Genomic DNA, 10525 nt, shown 5'->3' on the forward strand with positions numbered 1-10525 from the left:
TAATTTGCTGCGTACTAACACAATTTCCAGGAAAGCTCTGTTGCCCAAAAACCCAGAGTTGGAAATGTAGAAATGCTGCCGCCTTGTAGCTGTTTCCCACAAGAGCAACTTTAAACCCACAGCTAATGGTCACTTAACATTCCCAAGGACTCAGGGCTGTAAAGGACACCTGCCCTAAACAATTGTGCGGAGGTAGGGAATGGCTAAAAAAATTAAAAACTGGCAAATTTTCAAGGAGATAGTATGGAGGGGTAAGTTTTACTCATTTTCAAAAAAGAGGAAAATGGGTAAAAGCTCAACATCAGGAATTATTAGACTCATGCAAGTCTAACCTCCAAAAATTTTCAACTCACACATGTCAACTACCATCAGCAAAAAGTCTACAAGCAATAAATGCTGAAGGGGTTTTAGAGAACTCTGTACCCTCTAGCTTCTGGTGAGATGTGAAGTGGTAACAGCAAATAATGAGAACAGAAAGGAGCTGCATTTAAACGTAAAAATTGAGCCACCATTCCATGCAGCAGGCCCACTGCTGAGCCTCTCACCTGAGAAGTCCAGAGTCGAGAAGGCACAGGCTTCAACAGCTGCACTATAGGAATTTTCACAATAACCAAGACATGGAAGTAACCAAAATGTCCATCACCAGATGAGTGGAAAAAAAAGGAGTGGTCCATGTACAAAATGGAATATTCGCCATGGAAAACAATGAAACACTGCTCTTTGAGGCACCATAGTTGATCCTGGAGATAATCACAGAACATGAGGTAAGTCGGAAAGCAAAAGACATATCCTATGATACCACTTATAGGCGTTATCTAACAACTGACACAAATGAACATATTTCCACAGAGAAAGACACTCACAGACTTAGAAAACAAACTATGCTTATCTAAAAGGAATGGTGGGGTGAATGGAAAAATTAAGATTAGGGTTACCATACGTGTACAAATACCTATTAAATACATATATTAAAAAGACCGACCATATAGCAAGGGAGGTCTATGGAACACTCTGCAATAATTTACATGGGAATTGGCTCTGTACAGGAATATATATATATACATATATAATGCACAAATGAACCAGATTGTGTACACCTAGGACAAACAATATTCTAATCATTACCCTGATTAAAAAACTAAAACAACGAACAAGAATTAATGTAAGATAAACTTATGGGGGTTTCTCCTGGCACATTCCATTTTAATTTACAACCTAAGCACAGGACTTCCAGAAAGGCTCTGCTGCCCTAGTAACCAGATTTGGGAATGGAAAAATGCTGCCGCCTTGTGGCCGTTTCCCACAACAGCAGCTTTAATCCCAGCGCTAATGGTCAGTTGATATTCAAAATAAGTGCAGGCCTGTAAATCACACCTGCCCTGAAAACAAATCCTGGGGTCGTATATAGAACAAAAAATTCAAAAGACGTCCACATTTCAAAACGACAGTTTCAAGAGGCATATTTTACGCACATTTGTGTTCTGTTTCTTTTTCTTTCTTTTTTTGTTAAAAAAACAGGAATGGAAAAAAGCTGAACATCAGGAATTAATAAAGCCATGCAAATCCAGTGTACAAAAACTTTCACCTCACAGCCTTCAGGATGATCATCAGCAAAAAAAAAGTCTACAAAGAATAAATGCTGAAGGGGTTTTAGAGAACTGTGTACCCTTTAGCTGCTGGTGGGATGTAACCTGGAAACAGCCAGTAGTGAGAACAGAATGGAGGTGCGTTTAAGGGTAAAAATGGAGCTACCATGTGATCTGGTAGGCCCACTAATGGGCCTATCACATGAGTAGACCAGAATCAAAAAGACACAGGCTGGCAATCCTGCACTGCAGCAACATGTACCATAGCCAAGACCTGGAAGAAACCAAAATGTCCATCAACAGAAAAATGCACCAAGAAGAAGTCGTCCATGTACACAATGGAATATTAGCCATGAAAAAGCATGGAACAGTGCCGTTGGCACCACCACAGAAGGATCTACAGATAATCACCCAACTTGAAGTAAGAAAGAAACCGAAAGACAGACATCCTATGACATCACTTACAGGTGTTACCTAAAAATTGATACCCATGAAATAATTTCCAAGAGAAGGACACACATAGATTCAGAAAACCAAATGGAAAGGTGTAAGGAATGTATGAATTAGGATATGGGGGTTAACAGACATGTACTAATACATATGAAATATATAATCACACAATACCTATGGAATACAAAGAGAGGTCTACTCAACACTCTATAATATACACGGGAAAGGATCCAAAGAGGAATAGACAGATACATTGATAGGATGAATCAGAAACTGTACACCTAGGAGAATCTACATTTTTATCAAATTTGCTCTGATAATTAATAAAAATTAAATTTAAAAAGCAAACAATTTAGGATATATATGCTCTTGGGGCTTTGCGCTGGCACATTCCACTCTAATTTGCTGCGTACTAACACAATTTCCAGGAAAGCTCTGTTGCCCAAAAACCCAGAGTTGGAAATGTAGAAATGCTGCCGCCTTGTGGCCGTTTCCCACAAGAGCGGCTTTAAACCCACAGCTAATGGTCACTTAACATTAGAAGGACTCACGGCTGTAAAGGACACCTGCCCTAAACAACTGTGCGGAGGTAGGGAATGGCCAAAAAAATTCAAAACTGCAAATTTTTCAAGAAAATAATATGAAGAGGTAAATTTGGCTCACTCTCTTTTAAAAAAAGGAAAATGGATAAAAAGCTCAACCTTGGTAATTATTAGACTCGTGCAAATCTACTCTACAAAAAGGTTTCAACTCACACCAGTCAACTGGCCATCAGCAAAAAGACTACAAACAATAAATATTGAAGGGGTTTTAGAGAACACTGTACCCTCTAGCTTCTGGTGAGATGTAAAGTGGTAACAGCCAATAATGAGAACAGAAGGGAGCTATAATTAAAATAAAAATTGAGGTACCATTCAATCCAGCAGTCACACCACTGGGCCTCTCACATGAGACCTGAATCGAGAAGACCCGGGCTGCAAAATCTGCACTGCAGCCTTATTCACAATAGCCAAGACAGTGAAGCAACCAAAAGGTCCATCAACAGATGAACAGATAAAGAAGAAGTGGTCTATTTATACAACAGAATATTAGCCATGGAAAACAATGAAACACTGCTATTTGAGGCACCATAGATGAGCTTGGAGATAATCACAGAACATGAGGTAAGTCAGAAAGCCAAAACCTATATCCTATGGTATCACTTAGAGGTGTTAACTAAAAACTAACACAAATGAACATATTTCCACAGAGAAAGACACTCACAGACTTAGAAGTATGCTTATCTAAAAGGATAGGTGGGGTGAATGGAAAAATTAAGATTAGGGTTACCATACGTGTACAAATACCTATTAAATACATATATCAAAAGACCGACCATATAGCAAGTGAGGTCTATGGAACTGTGGAGACGTCCCAATCACCTGACTGCCCTCCGACCTGCCGTGAATTGGAGACTGAGACCAGGCACGCCTCTCTCCTCCATTCACTCAGGGACAGACTGGGGGTCATGGGAACCTCAGAATCGAAACCAGATTCTAAGACACCCCTGGGGTGTCTCCTAGCCAATTTTACAGCCCTCGGTTTCTCCCAAGTTCTCTGTTGCCGACGGCTTATTTTCTATTCCACTGTGGCCAGGCCACAATATCCTCTAGACAATCAATCCAAATGGCCTCCTGAAGGGACTTTCAATTTTAACATCCTCCGTGATCTAGATAATTACTGCTGCAGGATGGGCAAATGATCCGAGGTCCCCTATGTTCAGGCCTTCTGGTATTTACGCTCCCGCCCCTCCCTCTACGTCGATTGTTCCACTTCCCAGATCTTTCTTGCCAAACAGACATCTCCTACATCCAAGCCCCTAATTTCCTTTGATGATGACTCCTCTCCACTAGCCGACCCACCCGAATCTCTCGCCTCTCCCCCTTCCAGAGCTCCTCTCCAGCCTCCACCCAACCCTGAAGCGGTCCCTCCTCATCCCGCAGCCGCCCCGGCCCATCCAACCGCTCCCCCACCTCCCTCAACGGTTTCTCCTCCCTCGCCCCTTGCTTTGCCAGTTAGTGCACATACACTCTCTCATGACTCCCAAGATCCAAATCTCCTCTGCCCTCTGAGGGAGGTAGAAGGAGCGGAAGGATTAGAGTTCATGTTCCCTTTTCCCTCCAAGTTCTCTCTCAAATAGAAACGTGATTAGGCTCCTTTTCGGCGGACTCTTCCCGCTACATCAAATAATTTCGCTACCTCTCTCAAGCTTACGATCTAACCTGGTATGATATCTCTGTGATCCTATCTTCTACTCTGACCCCTGATGAGAGGGAAAGAATTCAAACTGCTGCCCGAAACCATGCAGATCAGGTTCACCTTACCGACAACTCCATGCCTGTCGGAGTGACTGCTGTACCTGGTACCAATCCAGGCTGGACTTATCAGGATGGCCAAGATGGCCGTCATAAACACGACCTCATGATCCAGTGCCTCCTGGCTGGCATGCAGGCTGCTGCTCATAAGGTAGTCCATTTTGAAAAACTAAAAGAGATAATCCAAGAACCTAACGAAAATCCAGCTATCTTTCTCAATCGCCTTACAGCGGCCTTAACTTTCTACACCCAGCTGGATCCCGACACCCTGGCAGGGGCAGCGGTCCTAGCCACCCATTTTATCACCCAATCAGCCCCGGACATCCGAAAGAAATTAAAACGGGCAGAAGACGGCCCTCAAACCCCTATTCGAGATCTGGTAAAGATGGCCTTTAAAGTCTACAATGGCCGTGAGGATTTAGCAGGATCCAGCTGACAGGCTCGGATGCACCAGAAGGTGGCCCTCCAAACCCAACCTCTTGTAGCCGCCCTAAGGCCGGCCATCTCCCATGTATCACAGCATCCATGGGGTCCGCAAAAGGCAACCCCGCCGGGGGCCTGCTTCAAATGCAGAAAAGAAGGCCACTGGGCTCGCCAATGTCCCAATCCCCGACCTCCTTCTAAGCCCTGTCCCAGCTGCGGGTTAACGGGCCACTGGAAGAGTGACTGCCCTACGACTGGCCCTCCCTCAGCGTCTCCACGTGGGGGGGCGGGCCGACCCAATGGCATTACCACTCGAACTGCTGGGATTGGCTGACGACTGACGGCACCCGGACTCGAAGACCCCCATCACCCTCACCGAGCCCAGGGTAACGCTACAGGTAGCGGATAAGTCCATTTCATTTCTGGTGGACACGGGGGCTGCCTCTTCGGTCCTGCCTACTTATTCCGAGCCAGTTTCTCCTTCCCAGATCTCGGTCATGGGTATTGATGGCAAACCATCCTTCCCACTCCAGACCGGTCGACTCTCATGTCATAACAAAGGACTCCCTTTTACTCATTCCTTCTTAGTCATACCATCCTGCCCAGTTCCCTTGCTAGGCCGAGATGCCCTTTTCCACTTAGGGGCCTCCCTCCAGCTGGATAGACTCAACCCTAAGGTCCCCTCCTCCCAACTCCTGCTTCCTCTTCTCGGCCTGTCTCTAGAACCCTCCCCCTCCTATCCCCCTCTTCCAATCACACGGAACCCAATCAATCCCCATGTCTGGGATGCTTCTAAGCCCATAATAGCAACACACCATTCCCCCGTCCTCATCCGCCTAAAGGACCCCTCCAAATTTCCATCAAGGCCCCAGTTTCCCATCTCTGAGACTCACCTTAGGGGCCTACAACCTATTATCACCAGACTCCTAAACCAGGGACTCCTTATCCCCACTGACTCTCCCTGAAACACCCCCATCCTGCCTGTCCGCAAGGCCTCTGGGGATTATCGCCTGGTCCAGGACCTCCTACTAATCAATGAAGCCATAATCCCTCTCCACCCAGTAGTACCAAACCCATACACCTTGCTCTCCCATATCCCCCCATCCACAACCCACATTACGGTTCTGGATCTCAAAGATGCCTTTTTCACTATCCCTCTACATCCCGACTCCTATTTCCTCTTCACCTTTACCTGGACGGATCCGGATACTCATACTTCCGGTCAGCTCACCTGGACAGTTCTTCCCCAGGGCTTCCGCGACACTCCTCACCTCTTCGGTCAGGCGCTGGCACAGGACCTCACTTCCTGCTCCGGTACCCCCAGCACACTCCTTCAATATGTAGATGACCTCCTCCTTTGTAGCCTATCTCAGCCTCTCAAGACAACATACTGCAGATCTCCTCAATCACCTTGGCTCTCGCGGTTATCGGGTCTCCCCAGCCAAAGCTCAGTTATCTGTATCTTCTGTAACCTACCTGGGGCTCCATCTTACCCCTACCACAAAAGGTCTAACAGCCGATCGCACCCGGATTATCCGTGAACTCCAGCCTCCGGAAACAGCGGAACAAATTCTCTCTTTTTGGGGCCTTATAGGATTTTTCCTACACTGGATCCCTAACTTTGCTCTCCTCGCTAAACCCTTATATCTAGCCGCTAAGGAAACCCCTCAAGGACCCCTCACCTCTCCTTCCGCCGTTCAACAGGCCTTTCTCACCCTCAGTAACGCTCTGATATCTTCTCCTCCCCTTTCTCTGCCCAACCCAAACCGACCTTTTCACCTTTTTGTGGGTGAACGGGCCGGAATAGCCACTGGACTCCTTGCCCAGCCTGTAGGGCCTTCCTACCGCCCCGTGGCTTACCTCTCCAAACAGCTAGACCCAACCATTCGGGGATGGCAACCATGCCTTCGGGCCCTAGCAGCAGCAGCCGAACTGACCAAACACTACAGATACTCAACCACACAGGAATAGGTAACATCTCCGACTGCTTTCTATGTGCCTCGCTTGGCCGTCCACCCTTGGCTGCTGTCCCACTCGACCAGCCCTTCAATTCTACTTCCTACACATCCCCAAGCCCACCTTTTTCCCCGTTAAAAGTCCCCATATTCCTTGATTCAAAAAAATCTCACTATCTGTTACGGCAGCTGCCCAAATCTACCTGATACTGGGTTTCTTTGCAACACATCCCTCACGGTAAACACATCAATTGAAGCACCACCAGGCATGTTTTTGTGGTGCAATGATTTCCTCACAAAAGAGATCAATTCTTCCTCCCCCTTCCCATGTATCCCCGTTACTCTTGTCCCACAACTCACACTGTATAGCCAAGACGAATTTTCCTCGCTAATCACGCCGCCCTTTACCCGACAAAAAAGATTTATCTTTCTTCCTCTGGTCGCAGGCATCTCTCTCGCCTCCTCCCTGGTCGCTGCAGGCCTCGGGGGGCGGGGGGGAGCTCTAACACATAGTGTTTCAACATCCCACGACTTAGAACATAAACTCCAGCTAGCCATTGAAGGCTCCGCCGCCTCCATCTCCTCTCTCCAGTGCCAAATCACCTCCATAGCCCGAGTCGCTCTCCAGAATCGATGAGCCCTGGATCTCCTGACGGTCGACAAAGGAGGTACCTGCCTCTTCCTACAGGAGGAATGCTGTAAACGCCCTCCATCGCTTAAGAGAAGAACTCCAACGCAAACACCAACAGTCCGCCTCCCCAACTCCCGATTGGTGGTGATCCACCCTCTATACCTGGCTAACACCAATCTGAGGCCCCTTAATTCTCATCTGTATCTTGCTCATGTTAGCCCCGTTTTCTTAGGTTCCTTCGCCGGCGCATGGAGGAAGTCTCTCGGGTGGCCACAAACCAAATGTTCCTCGGTCCTTACACCTTGCTTCCTATAGAAACCCCCACTGGTCTCCCCTAAGCCTCGGACCTCTGGTCGCCCGACTCCCCTTTCGACGCCCCCATTCAGCATGAAGTAGCCAGAGATCGGAACGCCGCCCCATTACACCAAAGATGTCGGGATGTAAGGCCAACTGGCCCGAGGCAGGGGAACGCAATCAGATTCACAGGTTGCATCAGACCGAAACTCTCCGGACCACCCAGTTCCAGAAACTGACCTGGAGACATTCCGGACCACCCAGTTCCAGGAACTGACCTGGGGGCTTTCTACCCGGCCCAGCCTTCCCGCCTTTCGAGGGACGGGACTAGCGTAACCCGCACCAGATAGTGCCACGACACCCGAAGAGACCACCAGATAAGGAATACCCTGCGCCCTCCCAGATTCACCACACCCCTTTCCCTTCTTCCCCTATAAAATCTTGCCCAGCCCTCGCCCGGGGGCGACTTCTCTGGCCCCTTTCTCTCGGACCAGTGAACCTCGCCCGGGAGCGCCCCCTAATAAAGCTCACTTGAAGCGTTCCTCTGTTTCGCGATGCCGTTTGTTAAGATCCGACCTTACACTTACACATCAAGGATGGCTCTGAGCTGAATTTCTGCAAAACAAGACTATCCCATGCAAAGAACAACCCAGTAGAGCTTTGTATCCCATCAGCTACAGAAGAGAATGGCCGCAGGCTACTGAAAGCCAGCAGCATTTACAACTTAACTCCCATGGCCTCTGCAGTGCTACGTCTGAGTTTTGTGTTTCTGCCCCTGTACCAAACAGCTCTGGTGTAATTCCTCGTTCCTTCCTCCACCCACCCCCACCAACCCCTGTCCCCTTACCTGCCGTCCGCAGCCCTCCGCTCCGCGCTCGGATGCCGCTGGGGTGCCAGGGACCCACGGGACGGGTCGTTCCCAGCCGCCGGGCGCTGGCTCCCTAGACTCCCTCCACTCCGCGCTCGGATGCCGCTGGGGTGCCTGGGACCCACGGGATGGGTCATTCCCAGCCGCCGGGCGCTGGCTCCCTAGACCCCCGCCAGCTCGCGTGGCGCCGACGGCGAGGAGCCCCGAGGACGCCGCGCGCCAGGTGCGCTCTGGCCGAGACGCCCACTTCCAGGACACTCTCTTTCAGGAGAGGCGCGCAGACCGCCGCCGCGCTCAGGTGACCCGCAGCCAATGCCGAGCAAGACCCGCCCCGCCGGCGCCGCGTCCGCACGGCACAGCACGAGCTCGGCGCTCCAGGCACGGGCGCCGGGGGGCGGGCGTCTCCTCTCCTGAGAAGCAGCTAGCGATGCCCCGGGGCGCGGGCCCCTGCGGCGCGGAGACCGCTCCAGGCTGGACTCACCGACACCAACGCCGCCAGGAGGAGCGCTTGGCAGGACTCGGCAAACAACCCAATGTTTTAAATGGAAAAGGGGCTTCAAAAGACCCTTCTCCAGATAAGACATACAAATGGTCAGCAAGCACATGAAGAGATGTTAATCGTCATTAGTCGTGATGAAATGCAAGTTAACACCACAACGCCGACCCCTCCACACACTAGAAGGCCTACAATCAAGAAAGCTAAAAATAACAAATGTTGGCAAAAATTTAGAGAAACTGATACAGAACTTTCCATAGGGAAAATGAATGACTTCCGGAGGTGGATGCTGAGAATATTTGTACAACAACGTGAATGTAATTAATGCCATAGAACTGTATGCTCAAAATGATTTAAATGGTAAATGTTATGTGGGGGGTTTTAACATAATTTAGCCCCAGCTTTATACCAGACCCCAGAGTCGAAGCTTCTCATCCATTTTCTTTTACTTAACCTCCTAGGATCTTCACACTCCAATTTAACAGACGAAGCTGGGCCTGAGAGGTTAAATTAAGTGACTTGCCCAAGGCTCACTCGGCCAAGTCTACACTGTTCAATGTTGCTGTATTTACTGAGCACCTACTAGAGCACCTACTGAGCAATACCTCCAGCACCTGCCAGAGACATTGTGGGAAGACCAGGCTGAACGGGGGCTGAAAGCAGATTACAAAACTGGGTAGATCCTGGGGCCCTGCTCTCAAACACTGAAGTTTCTTGGAGTGGAGGGGATGGCTTGTGTCACACTTGTGGAGCCTTTTATTCCACCCCACCGCACCCCCACAGAGGAGGGAAGCAGCTGGCCTGATACTGAATATTAGCTCAGCTGGGGAGGAGTCCTGGGACTTTGAAGAAGGCATCTCCTGCCCCACTCCCCACATTGCCCCCTAGAGTCCAGTATGTGGGCACAAGCATCCCTGTGGCAGGGCAGGAGGCACGTCTCATGGCACCCCTCTCCTCCCGCCCTGCAGTAATGACACTGTACCCATACACCCGCCAGAAGGACAATGAACTCTCCTTCTCTGAGGGCACCATTATCTGCATCACCCGCCACTACTTCGATGGCTGCTGTGAGGGTATCGGCTCAGAGGGGTCTGGATTCTTCCCCGGGAACTATGTGCAGCCCAGCTGCTGACAACCTGGGATCTCTGGGATGCTGACCCAAGCACCGCCTTGAGTGAGCCTCTTGAGTCCCACACCAAAGCCTGCTCCAGTCAAGACTGGACCAGCCCGGCACACCTCCTGGGCTGTGAGCTGTGTCTCTTCCTTTCCCCCACTGCAGTGGGAAGGCGTCCGGGTAAAGACAGAGGAGGCACCCAGAGGCCTGCTGGAGACAGGAAAGAACTGGAAGCCAAGGAGCTTGGTGACCTTATCCACAGGGGACCCTTACGCCATGCAAGACAGGGTCTCCAGCTGCAAGTGCCAACTTTGAATAAAATTCTGATGACCTCCTGATGATTGCCCTGCAGGG

General features: G+C 49.6%; 1 long non-coding RNA gene across 1 annotated transcript; it reads left to right on the forward strand.

Annotated features, from left to right (window-relative positions):
- The first annotated feature begins 651 nt into the window (after positions 1-651).
- LOC132495496 (uncharacterized) lies at positions 652-8234 on the forward strand. Its single transcript, XR_009533246.1, has 3 exons — positions 652-764; positions 1519-3199; positions 7632-8234. It is a non-coding gene; the product is annotated as an uncharacterized LOC132495496 (long non-coding RNA).
- The last annotated feature ends 2291 nt before the right edge of the window (positions 8235-10525 follow it).

Source organism: Mesoplodon densirostris, chromosome 8 (assembly GCF_025265405.1).
Source record: "Mesoplodon densirostris isolate mMesDen1 chromosome 8, mMesDen1 primary haplotype, whole genome shotgun sequence".
Classification (NCBI taxonomy): domain Eukaryota; kingdom Metazoa; phylum Chordata; class Mammalia; order Artiodactyla; family Ziphiidae; genus Mesoplodon; species Mesoplodon densirostris.